Source organism: Ahaetulla prasina, chromosome 8 (genome assembly GCF_028640845.1).
Source record: "Ahaetulla prasina isolate Xishuangbanna chromosome 8, ASM2864084v1, whole genome shotgun sequence".
NCBI classification, from domain to species: domain Eukaryota; kingdom Metazoa; phylum Chordata; class Lepidosauria; order Squamata; family Colubridae; genus Ahaetulla; species Ahaetulla prasina.
The window spans coordinates 64,095,280-64,113,014 of record NC_080546.1 but is presented as its reverse complement, the minus strand read 5'-3'; the positions used below and the strand labels follow the sequence as shown (position 1 = coordinate 64,113,014).

Sequence of the window (17,735 nt, the reverse complement as noted above, 5' to 3'; positions counted from 1 at the left end):
ATTAAAATTGGCTGACCTATTTCCTGATTGTTATATTGCCTGCATTTATAACAAAAAATGGTGGGTAGGCAACGTCGTGAAAATTTTGATTGAACAAAATGATGCCTTGTTAACATTTATGCATCTGCAAGGCCCTGCTCATTCATTTTTTTTTTATTAAAATGTTTTACAAAAATTTTTACCACTTAATTCCCCCATCCCCCGACCCTCCTCCCTCTCCCTTTCCACCTCCACCCCACCCTTCCCTCCACCACCACCCCGGACTTCCCAGAGCAGAATACAGGTTATTGCATCTATCAATCATAAGCTAAATTACACCAATAAACCATAATCCATAATCTCTCCTCTCCTTTTAAAACCTTAACTCCCCTTTCCCTTATAAACAAATACATTAATACTGTACAATTCTTACAATCACTCTTAAACTATTTAACACTTCAATCTAAAATTTGGCTTAAATGTAGTCGATCCAATTTTTCATTCCAGTATATATCTTCCTTATAGATTTTGAGTACATTAAAGTTTCTGTTTTCTTTCTTAAGTCCATTAAAATCCAATCTTCAAGTCCATTAAGTCCATTAAAGTCCAATCTTCAAATATAAGCAGTGCTACATCTTCCAATATATTAGTAACAAAAGTCCAACTACCAATATTGAATTTAAAATTATTCTTCAAAATAATATCTTATATGATCCACCAAATTTATAATTCTTTCACACTTATTAACACATAATATCATTTTTCAATCCTTAATACTCCATCTCTTATTCTATTTTTCTCATTACCTTATTTAATCAAGTTTTATCCTAAATAATTTTTATAAGTTCAAACGATACCATTTAATTTTAATCCAAATTCTTCCCCATACTTCCATCACTTTATATCAAACCTTAAAATTATTAATTCAAACAATACCATTTACATTTAATCCTAATTATTCCCCCTATTTTCATCACTATAAGACCAGGTATTTTATAACCATTTTTCATACATTCCCTAATAAAATATTTCTTTCTATTTTTATCAAGGCTCTCCCAAATCAAATAATACAATTATTAACAATTCAACCCTATATAAACCAATAGCCTCACATTACAAGTTCAAACAAATACATATAAATTTTTAACAATTATCCAATAACTATCCTTACAAAACCATATATAACTTAGCCTTTCTTCTTATATTATATTCAATTTCAATTATAATTTATCCTTTCCCATAAGAGAAAACTCTTTTGGCGTAGTGTCATTTTTTATTTCCTCTTTGTACCTTTTTAGTAGTTACCCACCCCATTTGTTCCTCTACTTCGCCTATTTTTCCTACTAGAGTTTCTTTAGCAATTGCAGGCCCCTCTTTACCTTGTATTTGTTCTACTTCCTTCTCCCACTCTTTTGCCTTCTCGTCTCCAATTCTCATCTTAGCTTTAAACAATAAAGGATTTCCAGCTTCTAATACATTAGTGAAAAAGTCTCTTGCTTTGAGAACTGTACTAAGACAAAACTTTCTTCTCTTATAATTCACTGTTAATCCAGCTGGAACATCTCATCTATACTGTATACTATTCTTCCACCAAAAAGGCAAATTCCTTTCTATTTCTTAACATTTTAGAAGGAATTTCTTTCATCACTAATACATCTTGTACTAATATTTGAATTTTATTTTTATAAAACGCTTGTAAAATTCCATTCCTAATCTTCTTGTTCATGAAATAAATTGCAACATCTCTTGGTAGCTGCCTTTGTCTAGCAATCCACGAGTTAACTCGATAAAATTTTTCGAACTTCAAAATCTATTGAATGCTCCCCGTTTATGCCTGTAAAAGCCTGTACAAAAATCCCTTTTAAGTTCTCCTGCTTATTTTCCTTCAATCCTCTAACTCTCAAGGCATACTCCATCAATTTATATTGCAATATAACAATTTTTTCATCTGCCCTATCCATTTTACTCTGAACTTCCTCTATTTTATTTTCCAGATTCAAATTAAGTTGATTATTCTGGGTTTCCTGTTTTAATTTCTGAGTTCAAATTAGCCTGAGTAATTTCTTCTATTCTTTCTTCCAACTGAATCGTATTTTCTCCAATACATTGTAATGCTGCCAGCACACTTTCACTCATATTATTCCAAGGTTCCACCTTATTTTTAAGTTCCAAGATTGCTTTTTCAGTTCTCTCTATTTTATTTTCTAAATTCAATTTAATTTGATTATTCTGAACCTCATCTATTTTCTTTTCCAAATTCAAATTGACTTGATCAGTTTCTTCCATTCTTTCCTCCAAACAGATCATACTTTTGGAAAGACCTTGAGCTACTACCCCCACTCTTTCAGTCATATCTTTATTCTGAACTTCCAATGTATTTTTAAGTTCCAATATTTCTTTTTCAATTTTGCTAAATTTTTGATCTGTTAAACTCTTTAGATATTCTTTCATTTCTTCTTTTAATTTATATATTTGAACTGGCAAAACTTCAATATCCTTAAAAGCACTTAACTTAGTTTGTTTAAAAGCCATTTTTGTTAAACTTTAAGCTCTTCAAAAGGAGGAAAAAATCTTCAAATCTTCTCTTAATCACTGTAATTATATTAATCAAATCATTTAAAATCATTCCTTTGGCTTAGCCTCTTCATTTAACTCCGGCGCTGACAGGTTTAACGAACACTTCCTTAACTTTCGTTTTCACGCCTTGTTACACTGGAGATGCCATTTCCTTGCTTCTTAGATCATTCCAACCCCCCCCAAAAAGGGAAAAAATATAGTAAAATAACTGGGGAGTTAAAAATTGATACTTGCAACTGCCAGTACTCCTGATTTTGCTCTGTCTGCTTATTAATCCATTCCAGGTTAAAAATTAGTAGCAGATGTGGATGCGGCGTTTTGCTCTGCCTTCTGCAGAGGCATCCCAGATCCGGAGCTTTCCCGAGCTTGGGAGGGAACCCTCGCCCTCAAGCCTCCAGTATCATTCCTGGGGCTTTCCAGGGGGCTCTACCTCAGCTCGGTTGCTCACTTCTCCCTCTTTGCCCAGGGGAGAGGTTTCCGAGCTGCCACACAGCTGATTTGCGCTGTCTGAGCGGCTCTAAAAATCGCAGGGCTGGCGGTCTAAGAAAAAGACCACCATCAATGACGCGGCGCCACAGGAAGTCCCCTGCTCATTCATTTTATTGGCCTGAAAGACAATATGTTTGTTGAGTTCCAGAACCACATATTTATTTGTGTGCTTCCAGGACCTTCAGTTAAATCATTAGTTCGACAGTATCAATTCCCAGAAGTGACGTTAAAGAACATGGCACGTAAATTCAATAAGTGATCGTGGAATTTGGCAGTTCATACAAACAGTATGGACTTCAGCTTGGGAACCATATAAAATACTCACTTCAGGCTTGGGAACCTAGAATAAGCTGCCCAATTGTCACCTTGGGAACTGGACAGATACCCACACAAAGCTTTGGAACTTCGAGAAAGAAACTAAATTACAGGCTTGGGATACTGAACCAAGAAATCCATTCATGGCTGGTATTGCACAGCTATCAGGTGTGCCCCCTATGGCGATGGGCTTGCTGATTCAAGTGCCTGAACTGGTAGTGACAATGTCACTATGGACCAATGCAATATAATAGTAGTAATGATGTCTATATAAAACAAACAAGACAAAAAACTAATAGAATGCATGTGACGTCCCTCAACTTTGTCCCCTTTGTTAGGGCTTTATACATCAGAGATGAAAAAACCAATCATACTTTTTCTATGAGAGTTGAAACATGCTCTTTCTAATGAGAATGATTTAACAGTTTCCAGAATGTCTTTTTTTGTAAAAGCGGGCTGAACATACCCTATTTTTGGCATTTTTACAAAAAACATCAACTTTACACTCAATTTGTAAACTATTGGAAAGCAGTAAGAGAATTAAATTTTATATTCGAAAACCTTGTGTTGCTAAGTTATTACTCACAAAGTTTCACGTTTCTCATACCTTTCCTTCCAGAGATATAAAAAGTCAAACTTTAACCTTTTTTCGAGCCACGCTATTTTCAGCCAACTTTGCTTCAAATTATCTAGATGGAGATCGCTCATGAGAATGTTTTTATTATTTCATTTAATAGAACACAAAAAGTTGTATAAGATGGCCATGTTTTATTTCTCTCAACAAAATATTGCAGGAGATATTACATCTCAAAGTTGCTGGAACCTCAGAGTCATAATGTAAAAGCCTTCAGTATGAGGTCAAACAAATGCCTATATCTCTGCAAGTATTGCATCGGCACATGTAACACTTTACCAATGTTCATTGGGACATCAGGGGTGGGTTCTAATTTTTTTTACTACCAGTCATGTGACAGTGGGCATGGCTTGATGGTCATGTGACAAGGTAGGCGTGGCCAACTCAATGTTGCTCACATCAAGGGGTGCCTCACCTGGCCCCTCCCCTCCCAGCCATTCCTTCTCACACCCAGCCTCAACGTATTTATAGCTCTGTAAAAATGTTGTTCACCTTTTTTCAACTTTATTATCTACATACTATAGATGCACTTTCATGGACCACTGACAGGAGGAAATGGCTCACATGCTTTGCCCAAGAGTGTGATAGGCAACAGGCTTTTAAGGGACTGCCAGAAAGAAGGGTGGGCAATGTATTTTCCAAAGCACCAGAAGGCAAAACAAGAAGCAATGGATGGAAACTGAACAAAGAGAGAAGCAATCTAAAACTAAGGCGAAACTTCCTGACAGTGTGAACCAATATAGGTGCAGAAATATTTCAGTCATAATTTCACATATAAAATAGCCATTCGTGTAATACAACCTGTATATTGTTCAAAACAGTCATTAGTATTATGGCTGATGTTTGACAGTAAGCCTAAAAGTCAAAGATTACAAGAGTGCTTCTTTCTCTGTATGTATACAAAACATCACATACCAGGAATAGCATATTAAGATGAACTTATGCAGTGGTGGGTTTCAAAATTTTTTACTACTGGTTCTGTGGGTGTGGCTTGGTGGGCGTGGTGTGGCGGGCGTGACATTCCCCATTCACTCCCCACCCGACTAAACTGCTCTGGGAAGGAATCAAACTCCCCCCTCTTCATTTCCCCAAATAAAATATTACTCATAAGAAAAGGCTCTCGGAAAAGCAAAGAAAAATGAAGCTGCTAACAAGGAACCTGCCTGATACTCATTCCACATTCCTGCCAGCTGCATAAAGGAAACTTTGTAAGAAGAAAACAGCTACCAGGGCTTAGAGATAATAGAAAGTAGAAGCTGGAAGTTTGGCTCCATTTACAAGCAGGTAGAAAACTCATTCAAGACAGGATATTTCACAATGGAAATAGCCCAAACCTTTTTAGAAACACAAAGCCCATGTCAGCCTCTGCTTGTTACTACTTTATTACTCTGTTTACTCTCAACCGATTTATGCATTTATTGCTCTGCTTGCTATGGCTTTCATGGAAACGGGAGGGGAGTTGTTGTCTTGGCTATGGGTAGCGGGGGGGAGAAGCATGCTGGTGGAGAAGAGGATTTGAAGAAGTTTCCCTCTGCATGTCTCAGCAGTTGAAAGGCATGCTGATAACGGTCAAGGCCAACCATCCGTGCATACCAGAGGGATGGAGCCAATTGAAGATGCACACCATGTGTCCATCTGAAGGAATGTGGATTGGATAATACTGACCAGAACTAAGGGAGGAGGGCTCTGGGGATATTTCCTATATGTGAATCTCGCGCCTATGTCTCAGATCTTGCTTTACTTTGGCTGCATTTAGTTCATACCAGGGGTGAAATCTAAAAATTTTCGCTACTGGTTCTGTGGGTGTGGCTTAATTGGCGAGTGTGGCTTGGTGACCAGGTGACTGATGGGTGTGGCCAAGTCGACATCACTTCTTTGCCCTTTTTGGAGCTACAAAAAGAAGATATACCAATTATCTCATGAATCAATACTTAAATAATAAGTGAGGTACACAAAACAATAAGAAGTACACAAATACTTACAGAAGAGCAATGAAAGTGTTGTCTTCAATGACGCTTCTTGCACCACGGTAATAACGACCTGCAAGGAGATATACCATGATAGACAAATTTAGCCATTTAATATGTAAATAAGAATAACAGAAGTACACAAAACAGTAAAAAAATAAAAGAGGTACTTAAATACTTACATAAAACTGTTAGTCGTTTTTATCTATGAGATGTTTCCACATAGCTATTTCAGTGGCACTCTCCTCACTTCCACTTTTCTTGCACTTGATGCACGAATCATTGGCTGAGTGATGGTGTTCTCTGAACCATTCTTTTAGTGCAGGAATAGGGTCCCATTTTGGAAGAGGTAGTCCAGTAATGCTGATCGTCATGAGGTTGGTTAGATTGGAAACGGCAAGGCGACTTCTGCTCTCTGAACATATCAGGTTCATTTTAGAAAAACCCCTTTCCGTTTCTGCAGAACTCACTGCAATTGTTCTGACAATATCTTTTGCTTTTTTGATACTGTCAGGAATTGCATACCTCTTCAAATCTTTCAAGACATTCTCCACAAAATCTCTGTAGTCATTGAGGTCAATTTGGTAGTTGAAAACGTCACTAAATGTGCGCAGTTGTTCTTCACCTGCTGCCCATGGAATGACTATTTCCTCAACATCCCAGTACTCTGGCACCAAAAACTGTAGAAACTGTAGTTTATTTGTGGTGTCTTGCAGTTGGTTCCCAGTTTTTAAATGCTCACAGTCCATCAGTCGTTTATGCAAATTTTTGATGATACTTTGTAAAAGTCTTTCTCGCTGAAGACCAACAAATCAATTGTTTTCTATAAACTTTATATTCTTGAAGGTTTCTGAGGTAATTAGTCCTTCATCTTTTCTTTCGTATGGGCCCTTTCCTTTTGTTAGCAGTTCAAATACCTTTACTGATCTTCTCACCAGTTTTTCAGCTTTTATTATGTCCGTATTGTGTGCTTGCAGTACAGTTGAAAGAAGTGAAATTTCTTCCAAAATGTCTATCATCAACGCCAAATCATTTAAGAAATGTTTATTTTCCAGACGGGCAGGCATACCCAAGTATTTAGCATTCGCATGAAAATATTGATGTAGCACAGGGTAAGCACGCCACACAGCTATGGTTGCTCTTAAACTACAGGCAGCCCATCTTGGCCCAAAAACCCGACCAATCCTTATGATGTTAATTTCAAGTTCTTCAGATATTTCGTCAAAATGGAAAACGGAGCATATCTTACCAATGAAAATTTTAAAATGATTTACTTGCTTTATTTCCTTTATGGCATCATCTAAAACAAGTTGGAGGCGATGGTTCAAGCAGTGCCATATGATGATGTTTGGAAATTCTTTGGCTATTCTTGTGCTCACTCCAGATTTTCTCCCAAGCATAACGCTGGCACCATCAGAGCAGAACGCTTTAAAATTTTTTGTAGGTAGTCCCGGGTAAATCCAACCTTATGTAAACTTTCAATTCAACCAGCTCGACAAAAATTGTTGGTGGGTCCTCTGAGTCCTCAACTTTTAGGAAAATGATCAAGACTGGCTTGCAGGATACTGTTGAGGCTTCATCAATGATCAGACATAGTTTCAGATTCTGTGCAATGATGCTGGAAAACATTTGGGCTTTAATTTTGTTTGCAATGCACTCAACTATTTTGACAACCATTGGTCTTGAATGCAGCCCTACTCCCAGATCTAGTCCATTTTCTGTTTGTAATTCTATCAATTCCTCGATGCTTGAAATTGGTTTGCATGCTTTTGCCGGGCTGTAAACAGTTTTGAACATTCTAGAAGTGGTGGCAAATTGCATTTCAGAAATCTTGTCCATTGCTTTTGTTATGGCTTCCTGCTCAGCTTGTTTGACGTTCTCTACAAATGTGTGATTTCGATACGAAATCATTTTCTTCCATAGAGACGCCTGGTACACTTCCTTGTTTTTCCCAGCTGGCTCAATCTTGAAAAGCTTCCACTCTTTGCTCACATAAATACCACTCTCCATGTTTTGCACAGTATTTACAACCTAGCTTCTTGTTTGAAACTTCCAACCCGTCATATTTCTCTTGGAAGTAGCTGTACTGTTGCAAGGTCCAGCAGTCAGGAAGAATGGTTCCGATTTCAGGTGCGGCGGGTGACTCTATACTTGCTTTGCTGTTTTGTCCCGTTTCAGGTGGTGGCGCTTGTGGCACTGGGGATGGTTCTTGTTCCACTTCTGCTGGTTGTTGTTCAAGTTTTCGTTTCTTGGCCAAGAAACCCGTCAAAGTCTGTTGCCTTTTCATCCTTCCTGTTAAAGGCAGCAGCTACTGCAAAAAAGAAAAAAAAGGAGCTTTGTTAGCTGATGACACACAATGTAAAAGCACACAAAAACCAAAAAAAGCCCAAAAATCAACTTTTACATGTTACACACAACGCAACACAACACAACACCACAGACTCATCCACAACCTAAAAAAGCAGCTGTGCCTGACCCAAAATGGCCCCTGCAACAAGCAGGAACAGCTCATAGCTCAAAAAAGCCCAAAAAAAATCAACTTTTACATGTTACACACACACACACACACACACAACACAACATCACAGACTCACCCACAACTTAAAAGCAGCTGTGCCTGACCCAAAATGGCCCCTGCAACAAGCAGGAACAGCTCACAGCTCAAAAAAACCAAAAAACCCCCAACTTTTACATGTTACACACACACAACACAACACAACACAACACCACAGACTCACCCACAACTTAAAAGCAGCTGTGCCTGACCCAAAATGGCCTCTGCAACAAGCAGGAACAGCTCACAGCTCAAAAAAGCCAAAAAAGCAACTTTTACATGTTACACCACAAACACAACACAACACAACACAACACCACAGACTCACCCATAACTTAAAAGCAGCTGTGCCCGATCCAAAATGGCCCCTGCAACAGCAGGAACAGCACAGCCCAAAAAAGCCAAAAAAACAGCTTTTATTTATTTATTTATTTATTTATTTTATTCAATTTTTATACCGCCCTTCTCCCGAAGGACTCAGGGCGGTGTACAGCCAAGTAAAAAATCACAATATCAATATTAAAAGAAATTAAAACAAACATATTATAAAGTGGCCAGATTTAAAACGAATTAAAATATTAAAATATAAATAACCCAATAAAACTTTACATGCACACACGCACACACACCACAACTGACTCACACACACACACATACAAAATGCCACATACAGCTTTGTGAGATAGTGTGTGTTTATGTAGTTAGAATGAAACACTACAGAAACACACCAAATCTCAGAAAGCTGCACAAATATTTATTTTATTATTTTATTTTTAGATAAAAGCAGTTAAATTTAAAACTTCCTAAACTACAAATGAAAAAAACCTCAATTAACTATTTTTTTTAAAGCTCCTCCAAAAAATAAAATAACTTACCCAGTTGAAGGTACAGGGCAGGCAGATTCAGTTGCTCACTGATGAGATAAATTGCAGGCAGGCAGATTCAGTTGCTAACAGATGCAATTGATTGCAGGGATTGCAGGAAACGAAGGAAGGCAGATGTTGCAACCAGCGGCTCGGGATTTGGTCCGAAGAGTGAAGGTAAGCAAGCTGGAGGTTGGGGGGAAAGGTTGGTGGTTAGCCAGGCCAGGCAGGCAAGCAAGGGGACCAGGGGACCGTGGAGGGGGGTAGCACATGGCCCACAAATGATCCCTGGTGGCTGTGCGAACTACGCGAGCCCGGGGATTGGGGGGGACAGAACTCTAGGCCGCAACCAGCGATCCCTACCTTTTTCAGTGATTAGCAGTTGGTGAGGCATCCAGGCAAGGCGAGGCAAGCTGGAGGTTGGGGGGGAAAGGTGGTGGTTAGCCAGGCCAGGCAGGCAGGCAAGGGAACCAGGGGACTGTGGGGGGGGGTAGCACATGGCCCGCAAATGAACCCCGGCGGCTGTGTGAACTATGCGGGCCCAGGGATTGGGGGCGGGTGGCACACTAGGCCACAACCGGCTATCCTTACCTTTTTCAGTGAGGCATCCAGGCGAGGCGGCGAGGCATCCAGGAGAGGCAAGGCGAGGTCCGAGTGGCCAAGTATCAAGCGAACCTCTGAGTGAAGTAGCTGGGCCGCGTAGAAAGGGGAACTTATATAGGCCGGGGGTGGGATGGGAGGGCTGGAAGCGCTGAGTGACGGGAAAAACCACTGGCAGAAGCGGAAGCGCCGAGTGATGGGAAAGAAAAAAAGCAACAAACAGGCAAGCAGGTGACCAGGCAATTGAGAGGGGGAATGAGTGTGGGGGGGATGAGCGGGGGGGGGAGGGATTTTTGCTACCGGTTCGCCGAACCAGCCACCGTTATCGCTTTCGGATCGGCTGATCCGGTCTGAACCAGGAGCATTTCACCCCAATTCATACTCAGTAAAAGTACCTTCTCTATGAAAATGGAGTCGGGGTTTTTCTATCTTGAGTACTGAAAGGAGATACAGTTGCACCAACCCCAGAATTTCAAAAACATAGAACCACATAAGGATCCCTCCTCTTATCCAGTTTGTTGTTAAGCTGATCCAGAAACGAACTGCTGAATGTCACTTCGCTTCTACAAGTAAAAACCTCCTTCCAGCAGCTGCTTCTTGGCTTGTCAATTTAAAGTGACAGTGTCTTTTTTCCCCCTTCTTCTTCTTTGCCAAGTGATCTCCTGGCTGAGAAGCAAGTCCTGATTTTTTCATTCAAGCCAATCAGTTGGGAGGCTTCTTGGCTTCTCAATTTAAAGCGACGGTGTCTTGTTTTTTTTCCTCTTATTTGTCAAGTGAGCCCTGATTTTTTCCTTCTAGCTGATCAGCTGGAAGTTGGGAGGGAGCAAATAGATTGGGGGCGGGGCCAGGCAGAGGTGGCATTTACTGGTTCTCTGAACTACTCAAAATTTCCACTACCGGTTCACAAGAACCGGGGAGAACCAGTAGCAACCCACCATGGGGAACATGTGGGCATGTTCACACAAAATTTCATTGAAATCCATGATGGTTGAACAGGGACCCCCAGACCACTTGACATGGAATGTTATTTTTCTTTTAAGAAAAATAAGAAATCCAAGAAGAAATCAGCATGTTTGCACAAAGAACGCTGACAAACTGAAAGATAAAAAGGATAACTATAACAAATGGAAAGAGGGACACATAACTAAGGCAGAATACCGGCATATAACCCAAATAGGCTCAATTGCAGTAACTGCAAAAGTGATGTTGGACAATGTATCAGCAGTGTGTTGCAGCTACCAAAAAAGCAAAAGCTGCAAAAGTTCAAAACAAACTAAGACTTGCAACAAACATAAAAAATAATTTTAAAAAGTTTCTTTTGACATATAAAAAACAAGAAACAAGTCAAGGAAACAATCAGACCACAAATGAGAGATGATGGCAAGGAAGTGATGGACAGCAGGGAGAAAGCAGAGCTGTTTAATTCATTCTTTGCATCTGTCTTCTTACAAAAGGAAAAAAAACAAACCCAACTTTCCAAAAGCATAACTATAAAAGTCAGATTAGGAAAACAGATAGTCCTTGATTTACAACAGTTCATTTAGTGAATATTAAAAAGAGTGACTTATGTCTGTTTTTCACACTTAGGACTGTTGCAACATCCCCATGGTCATGTGATCAAAATTCAGATGTTTGGCAATTGGTTCATATTTATGACAGTTGCTGTGTCCCAGGATCATGTGAGCACCTTTTGCAACCTTCTGACAAGCAAAGTTAATGGGGAAGCCAGATTCACTTAAGAACTGTGTTATTAATTTAACAACTGCAGCGATTCACTTAACAGTGGTAGCAAAAAAAGTTATAAAATGGGGCAAAACTCACCTAAATGTTTCACTTAGCAACAGAAATTTGGGGCTCAGTTGTAGTCATCAATCAAGGCCTACCTGTACAAATTAAAATAAGCAACAAAATTGTAGGAGAACATCTGTCCATCCTAGATGAGTTCAAATCACTAGATCCTGATGGACTACATCCCAGAGGTATCAAGAAGCTGGCAAATGTGATCTTGGAACCATTGAACCATATCTTTTAAAGATCCTAGAGCACTGGAGAACTACCAGAGAACTGGAAAAGAGCTGATGTGGTTCCCATCTTCAAAAAAAGTGGAAAAAAACAGGTCCAGAAAACTACAGACCAATCAGTCAATACTTTTCAATACCTGGAAAGATCATCAAAAAGATAATCAAGACACAAATGTGTGAACACCTAGAAGCAAGCAAAGATATAAACAGAAGCCAACATGGGTTTGTCAAAAACACATTATACCAAACAAATCTTATTTCATTCTTTGACAAAGTGACTAAATTAGAGGACCAGTAAAATGCTGTGGACATAGTATACTTAGCCTTCAACAAGGCATTTGACAAAGTAGATCACAACCTACTTCTTGATAAGCTAGAAAAAAATGGATGGACACCACTAGTTGGATTTGTAACTGACTGACAAATTGCACTCAACGTGTAGACCTTAATGGAACTATGTCTACATGGAGGGAAGTAAGCAGTAGGGTACCCCAAATTCTACCTTAGGTCCAGTACTCTTCAATACCTTCATAAACGATTTAGATGAGGGAATAGAAGAAATCAAATTTGCAGATATCACCAAGCTGGTAGGAATAGTCTACAACCTAGATGATAGACTCAAAATCCAGATGGATCAAACAGACTTGAACACTGGGACATATACAACAAAATTAAATTCAGTGTAAAAAAAACTAAGGTTTTACACTTAGGCAGGAAAAACTAAATATTAAGTGATTAGGTGAAACTTGGCTAATACAGTGTTCCCCTGAAAATATGACTATCCAAAAAAATAAGCCCTAGCTTGATTTTTATGTGTGCACCTACAGTAGTGGCCAAAATTGTGGAAACCTTTTGGGAAAAGTGTATTTTCTAAAATTAGCTAATAACACCAATTTTGGGGGGAGTACCACCATACAATTATATATCAATGGAAAGATAATTTAATCAAGAATGTAATGCAATAACTTTTATGAAGAATTTGCTATTAAAATAGCAGTTACAATATAAAGAAGAAAAGCGAAACGTAGAAAAAATGAGATATACAAAAATTATCACATCAGTTAATACTTAATTGGGTAACCTTTAGCATGAATTACAGCCTTAAAACATCTGCCCATGGAATGAACCTAGTCTTTTAGTTCTGCAGCTGTTATAATGTGAAACCAAGATTGAATGATTGCTCCATATTAACTGGGTTTTATTGCTGGGTCGCTTCTGACTAACAAGTTTCTTTAGTCGGCTCCATAGATTTTCAATTGGGTTAAGGTCTGGGCTATTCCCAGGCCATTCCAGCAGTAGAATACAATTACTTTGAAATTCCAAAAAAGTGGTATTAGCTATCAAACCTCAAAAATGCACTTTTCCCAAAAGGTTTCCACAATTTTGTCCACTATTGTAATAGAAGTCCTACCCCCAAAATAAGCCCTAGTTAAGACCCCACCCCAACATCTGGCTGTACAAGGTGGGGTGAGGCTCATGCATAAAACTCAAACTAGGGTGGGGGGTGGAGCTGCCCCTCTCACCTTAGGACCACCGCAGCCAGGCCTCCCCTCCCCTGTCGTGCCCCTGCCCAACTTCTTTGCAGTCACTTGCAGCCGCAAGCAGTCAGATGCCATTTGGGTCATCGCCCTGTTGCTGCAGCTCATGGCAGGTCATATGGTGTGTCATGCTGATGCAGCTGCTCACATGTGCAATGGCACAACACACTATATAGTGTCTTGCTGCGAGTGGCCAAAGAACTTGGGCAGCAGTGCGACAGGTGTTACATTATAAAGCAGTAATAACGAGTGTTACTACTGTTTTATGATGTCTTGGTAAGGCCACACTTGGAATACTGCACCCAATTTTGCCATCTATAAAACATCTTGTGCAAATTTTCTTTATATGCAGTTGACATTGTTAATTTATAGTTCCTATCCCAGTTTTTACCATTTGTCTAACTCTTATTGTATAACCAAAGTTTTTTGCCCATACTACCATTGTCTCCTTCACTTGTTCATCTTCCAGTTTAATGCCTAACAAGTGGCTGTACCTTTTCTTTATCAATTTTTTTTCTGTCCCTGTTAATATCTTGTCTAATTCTGTTAGTTCTTTATAAAATCCATATAGTTTAACATCTTTCTCATATCTAGAATGTATCTGCATTTGTGAGTACCATGCCATATCAATCCCTTGATCACTCAATTCTTGTTTAGTTTTGAGTTCCCCCTTTTCATTCAAAATATCTTTGTATCTAACAATATTTTCCATGTTAATAACATTTGGGTGAATTGATTGTTGAAAGCCAAACTGGTATCATCAAATAATGTTGTTCTCTATTTTTCCCCCACACTATCAATAATGCATTCCTAATATGTCTTTGAAAGTAACTATGTATTTTATTTTTCCCATACCACAGGAAGGCATGCCAGCCCAATTGCAAATCGTGCCCCTCCAAAGTCAATAGTCTTGTATGTGTCAATAGAATCCATTCTTTCACCCCTATATGTACTGCAGCCTGGTAATACAATTCCCAATTCGGTAGCCCAAAGCCTCCTCTATTCCTCAAATCCTGCAACATTTTAAAACTTATTGTGTTAACCGGATAAGGACGGATTGGTAAATAGATACCAATGTAAATATAAGCATGTAGAGGAACGATTGAATAAGAACCGAGAATATATATATTTATATCGATGCGGCAAGCTATAAAATATGTAATGTGTTTTTAATGTGTTTTTGTTTTTTGTTGTATTTTTCTTTTTGTTTTTAAAAGTTAAAAGTTTAATAAAAAAAAAATTTTTTTTAAACTTATTCTTGCTTTTTTCCCTTGCCAGCTATATCTTAATATTACTTTATTGAGTCCCTCAAAGTATTTTTTCCCCAATTTTATTGGAATTGTTTGAAATAGATATAGTAATCTCGGTAATATATTCATTTTTATTGTAGCTACTCATCCTTTTAATGATAATTGCAGATTTTTCCATTTCTCTAAATCTGCTTTAATTTTTTTTATCTGTTTATACCATGTTTCCCCGAAAATAGGACATCTCGAAAATAAGGCCAAGCCTGATTTTTGGGGTAGGCGTAAATATATGCCCTCTCCCAAAAATAAGCCCTAGTGATGGGGTGGGCATGGCCAGCACAGGAGGCAGCCTTTTCCTTCCCCGGTCATATCAGGGCTTCTCGGCCCCTTAATTCGATCATTCACAGCTGATTTGCGGGTGCTGCTCCAGCCAGCGCCTCCAGCAAGCACAGCCGCTTTTGCCATCAATTGTGACCACTTTTGCAGCAGGAGGCCAAGCGATGTGCCCCATGTGCCTAGCGCCGGCCTTCTGAAGGGTACCGTAGCAGCAGGTATCCACAATTTTTTTACCCTTATTTCCGCCCGACTGTAGTGGGCCACCTGAGTTGGGATGAAATAAGGTTTAAAAAATTGTGGATATCTGCTGCTACCCTTCGCAAGGCTGGCGCGAGGTGTGAGTCTCATGCTGCAGAAGTGGCTGTGCCCGAGGACTGCTTTTGGGAGACAAGGCAAAGGAGAAGCAATCGCTTGCAAACTCCTGCCCCGCTCCCGTCTTTGTCGGGCGACTCTTAGCAGCCCCAGATGCCCAAAGCCCGTGCCCACCTGGCTCCCTTTTCCACAGCGCCTGGCTCTTTATTGAGGGTGTGGCACGTGGGGTGGAGAAGAAGTGAGACGCATGGAGCAAGACAGGGCTCGCTCCTCTTGCCATCTCTTCTCCCCCTCTCACCAGACATGGCAGGGCTTCCTGCCCCTGTCCAAATTGGATACAATTTGATGGTGGCAGGTGGGGAGGGTGGGGCCGGGTAGATGCAAGATGTGTCTTACTTGCCTTGTAGCTCTGTCATGTGTCTCGCCATTGTCTGCAGGCAAACACATTGTAGGGTAAAAAAAAATATCCCAAGTTCAATCAAACTTCTCGAACTTGCAAGAAGTTTGGTTTTACTGTACGTGTTTGTGTGCAGACAATGGCAAGACACGCGACAGAGCTGCAGAGCTAGACTGTTTTTTCTGCATGTCTCTAAGGTTTTGTAAGATAAAAAATTACAGACCAATATCCTTACTGAATGCTGACTATAAAATATATGTCTCAATAATTACAGAAAGACTAAAAAGGTTCTTAAATCAATTTATACATCCAGATCAAAATGGGTTTTTACCTAAGAGACAAATGAAAGACAATATGAAAATAATCTTAAATACATTGGAGTATTATGAAGCACATCCAGAGAAGCAAATGGCGCTGATCTTCCTAGATGCACAGAAAATATTTGATAATGTGAACTTGCAGTTTATGCTAGCACAATTAAAAGACATGGATTTTGGGGAGAGATTTATTAACATGATTAAGGGGATATATTATAAACAAACACCAAAGGTGTAATCTTGCATTTTATATTGTATATTGTCTTGTCTGTTTTTATTTTGCCTGTACACCGCCCTGAGTCCTTCGGGAGAAGGGTGGTATAAAAATCAAATAAATAAATAAATAAATAAATAAATAAATAAATAAATAAATAAATAAATAAATAAGGTGCTGGTAAATGGAGATATGACAAAGAAGGTGAACATTTAAAAAGGTTCAAGACAAGGATGCCCCTTGTGTCCTCTACTATTCATATTGACGCTGGAAGTATTAAACAGAAATATTAGACAAGATAGTGTTGGAAGAAATATCCATCTGGGTTCAGTTCCAAGTGGGGACAAAGACACTGGAAACATGGAGGCTGCTTGGAAAGATGGTTTAATGGTGGCCAGGATCACACGGCTTGAGATCCCGAACAGAAAAGGGCTGAGATCCTGTGTGCTCCCTGGCTTTATGCCCTTTCTGAGCCCCGAACTCTCTGGGGCACAGGAAGAGTACCCTGATTGGCTGTCAGACTCCCAGGGGGTGGGGGTCTTAGCTAGCCTTGTAGGTTGTCTCTCAAGCTTGCCTGAGCCTTGCCATGTGGTGAGTTTCAGTTCTATTGTGTTGCAAATGATGGGGGGATTGAGTGAGCTTGGCTGATGTAATGTATTTTGAACTTCGAGAGGGAATTTTGGGCGGGAAAATTGCACGTTGCTGATTGGTTGAAGCCTCAGCCAAAAGAGTATTTAAAGAGAGGTTTTTGCCGGTTATTTTTCGCTGGGTCACAATAAACTAAAGAGCCGTTGCCACTCATTGGTCTCCTGCCTCTTCATTGCCCGAACTTAACATTGGCGACGAAGGTGGGATGTTGAGGCAGTGAGATCAAAAGAAAGAGCTGAAGGAACCAGGAATTCCTAAACCCAGCCAGTTTGCGAAGGCGGAAAATAGCGATGTCCAGCTACACGCCGCCAGCGCCATTCGACCCAGCCAAGGAGAAATGGGGGTCGTACACGGCTCATTTCGAGTGTTTCCTCGAAGCGAACGAACTACAGGGAGTCTCGAACAATCGGAAGCGAGCATACTTCCTGAGCCACTGCGGTCCAGAGGTCTTCGATATGGCGGAGTCACTCTCAGAACCAACGCCGGTACAATTGGTACCGTGGCAGACACTACAAACAACACTTGGCGCTTTCACGGTACCCTCAAAGTTCGTCAGCGTTTTGAATTGAGGCAACGGGTACAGCGAGAAGGCGAATCAATAAGTGTGTACATGGCCGCATTGAGGAAAGCCGCAAACCACTGCGAGTACAGAGATTTGGAGGACTCCTTACTCGAACAGCTCATTTGTGGGGTCAGAGACATCAGACTACAAAGGCGGCTGCTGCCT

At 39.9% G+C, this 17,735-nt stretch overlaps 1 pseudogene; it reads right to left on the bottom strand.

The window, feature by feature from the left end:
• Positions 1 to 264: 264 nt before the first annotated feature.
• On the bottom strand, positions 265 to 17,507 carry LOC131202848 (E3 SUMO-protein ligase KIAA1586-like; annotated as a pseudogene).
• Positions 17,508 to 17,735: the final 228 nt, after the last annotated feature.